Source organism: Balaenoptera ricei, chromosome 10, assembly GCF_028023285.1.
Source record: "Balaenoptera ricei isolate mBalRic1 chromosome 10, mBalRic1.hap2, whole genome shotgun sequence".
NCBI classification, from domain to species: domain Eukaryota; kingdom Metazoa; phylum Chordata; class Mammalia; order Artiodactyla; family Balaenopteridae; genus Balaenoptera; species Balaenoptera ricei.
The window spans coordinates 63,542,704-63,546,221 of NC_082648.1; the positions used below are offsets into that span (position 1 = coordinate 63,542,704).

The 3,518-nt window shown below is 37.7% G+C and overlaps 1 non-coding gene across 1 annotated transcript; it reads right to left on the reverse strand.

Moving 5' to 3' along the window:
- Positions 1-1,850: 1,850 nt before the first annotated feature.
- On the reverse strand, positions 1,851-1,923 carry TRNAR-CCG (transfer RNA arginine (anticodon CCG)). The gene has a single exon. It is a non-coding gene; the product is annotated as a tRNA-Arg (tRNA).
- Between the last annotated feature and the right edge of the window lie 1,595 nt (positions 1,924-3,518).

The window sequence follows — 3,518 nt, forward strand, 5'->3', positions numbered from 1 at the left end:
TTAGAAATAAATGAAACTATTAGGAATTCATACAGAAACCAACAAATAACTGTAGTGAGAGACTTCATTCTATTATTGGTCCGCTTTAGAGGGAGTAGTAAAAACAGATAACATAGAGGTTTTTTTTTTTTAATTTAATTTATTTTTTGTACAGCAGGTTCTCATTAGTTATCTATTTTATACATATTAGTGTATATATGTCAATCCCAATCTCCCAATTCATCCCACCAACCCCCACCCCCCCGCTTCCCCCCTTGGTGTCCATACGTTTGTTCTCTACGTCTGTGTCTCTATTTCTGCCTTGCAAACCAATTCATCTGTACCATTTTTCTAGATTCCACATATATGCATTAATATACGATATTTGTTTTTCTCTTTCTGACTTACTTCATTCTGTATGACAGTCTCTCGGTCCATCCACGTCTCTACAAATGACCCAATTTCGTTCCTCTTTATGGCTGAGTAATATTCCATTGTATATATGTACCACATCTTCTTTATCCATTCGTCTGTCCATGGGCATTTAGGTTGCTTCCATGACCTAGCTATTGTAAATAGTGCTGCAATGAACACTGTGGTGCATGTGTCTTTTTGAATTATGGTTTTCTCTGGGTATATGCCCAGTAGTGGGACTGCAGGGTCATATGGTAGTTCTATTTTTAGTTTTTTAAGGAACCTCCATACTGTTCTCCATAGTGGCTGTATCAACTTACATTCCCACCAACAGTGCAAGAGGGTTCCTTTTTTTCCACACCCTCTCCAGCATTTGTTGTTTGTAGATTTCCTGATGATGCCCATTCTAACTGGTGTGAGGTGATACCTCATTGTAGTTTTGATTTGCATTTCTCTAATAATTAGTGAGGTTGCGCCTCTTGGCCATCTGTATGTCTTCTCTGGAGTAATGTCTATTTAGGTCTTCTGCCCATTTTTTGATTGGGTTGTTTGTTTTAACATAGAGGTTTTGAATAATATAATGATGAAAATACTTTATTTTGTTTTGTTTTGTTTTTTTGCATTTCCATTTAAGGCCCAAGTTTTTAACCTCTCTTGGAGCTTTTTCTGAGAGGGTTCCAGGGTAATAGTCCACAAGCCCTCAGGACCAGGTCCCTCAAAAATGGTATTATGGGCTGTATTGTGCCTCTTCCATTCATATGTTGAAGCTCTAACCACAGAAGTGACTGTATTTGCAGACAGGGACTTTAAAGGGGGTAATTAAGTTAAAACGAGGCCATTTGGGCGGGCCCTCATCCAATCTGACTGGTGTCCTCATAAGAAGAAATTAAGACACACATAGAGACATCACAGGTGCAAGTGCAAAGAAGGATGACCTTGTGCAGCCATCCGCAAGGAGAGGAGAGATGCCTCAGAAGAAACCAAACCTGCTGACACCTTGATTTTGGACTTCCAGCATCCAGAACTGGGATAAAAAAAAGTCTCTTATGTAAGCCCCCCAGTCTATGGTATTCTGTTATGGCAGCTCCAGGAAACCATCACAGATGGGGAGCTGCTTGCCTCGGTATACTCTATCAATGCATGGAACAGGATCTTCCCTCAAATTCCACAGCAGGTTTGTAGAATATGTATTACATCAAAAAAAGAAAAAGAAAAGAAAAACTTAAGAGAAACTTGATTAGAATATCTTTTATTTTTATGTTGTCAAAAGAAAAAAACAGATTGGTAAGCTTAACTACCTAAAACAAAACAACCACCAAAAATCTAATGTCTATTATAAAAAATTCTAAGCAAAACTAACAGCCAAATAAAATAGGAAAATTATTTAATCTCCAAATAAATCTTATTTATTTATTTACTTTTGGCCGCGCCCCACCGCGCAGCATGTGGGATCTTAGTTCCCTGACCGGGGATCGAACCCATGCCCACTGCAGTCGGAGTGCGGGGTCTTAACCACTGGACCACCAAGGAAGTCCCCTCTAAATAAATCTTAAACATCAACTTTGTGGGGCTTCCCTGGTGGCGCAGTGGTTGAGAATCTGCCTGCTAATGCAGGGGACACGGGTTCGAGCCCTGGTCTGGGAAGATCCCACATGCTGCAGAGCAACTGAGCCCGTGAGCCACAACTGCTGAGCCTGCGCGTCTGGAGCCTGTGCCCCGCAACGGGAGGGGCCGCGTTAGTGAGAGGCCCGCGCACCGCGATGAAGAGTGGCTCCCGCACCACGATAAAGAGTGGCCCCCGCTTGCCGCAACTAGAGAAAGCCCTCGCACGAAACGAAGACCTAACACAGCTAAAAATAAATAAATAAATAAATAAAAAGAGTAGCTATTAAATTAAAAAAAAAAAATCAACTTTGTGCTAATAAAATGTAAACTTTAGATGAAATTAATATAGTCCTAGAAAAACATAACTCACCAAAACTAACTCAAAAAATATTTTCTGTGTTCTAGCCATTAAACAAATTGAATAAACATTTAAAAATCTACCCACAAAACATAAATCAGCTGAAATGGATTTACAAGTGAGTTCTAGCAAACATTCAAAAACCAGATCATTCCAATCTTACAAAAAGCCTTCAAGAAAATAAAGAGGGAACAAACATTGCCCAACTCAAATCAGTAGGAAAAAGCCAAAGAATATGGGGGGCCAAGTTACAGAATACATGCAAAGAACAAACGAACATATTAAAAAAGATCCAATTGCACTAGTAAGCTAAAATTCAAATTAAAACCATAATTAGATGCCATTTTTGCTTCTCAAATTTGCAGTTATTTTGTGGATGTAGGGCGTTGAAGAGTGGTAAGAGAACAAATTGTTACAACTTTTATGGACAGCGACCAGCAAAATTTGGCAAGATGTATCAAAAGCCTTTTAAAACTGTGTGCTGTGTGTTTTTAACACAGTGATTCTACTTATAGGAATGTATTTCTAGCAAATAATCAGAAATGTGGGCAAAGAGCTATGCTTATTATATGACTAAAAAGAGGGAAAGTTGATTAACATTATAATATTCAGACATAAGAGAATGATTAAATATATTCTAGTACATCCATTCAAAAAAGTGGTTTGCACCATACAAATAATACCTTTTCAAAGAATACTTAGTGAAATAGAAAAAAATAATCCAATAATATATCACCACAGCAGAGTACAAAACTGGAGATAAAACAATCTCAGCTTCATGTGAAAAATACTGAAGAGAAAGACATTAAAGACATCAAAACATTTACACAGGTTATTTTTATGTTGCTAAGAATATATGATATTTATTTTTTAATTCCTCTGTGGTTCCCAAGTCTTCTTCAACTATACATCAAACTTTCACAACCAGAAGAAAAACAAAAGAATTTTAAGGGATCAGATGAACTTATTTAGGGTGTGAAAGGCTCTAATTAGAATAAGGATGAGTAAAACTAATCGAAAAACATGGACTTACCACTTTAAGAAAGGTTGCAGGAGAATTAACAAGACTACGTAGGAAGCACAAAATGGAGCTGGATAGACATAGATTTTAATCTTGGTTCAGCCACCTTTAGATGTGTCCTGTTTGGAGCTTCCTTATCTA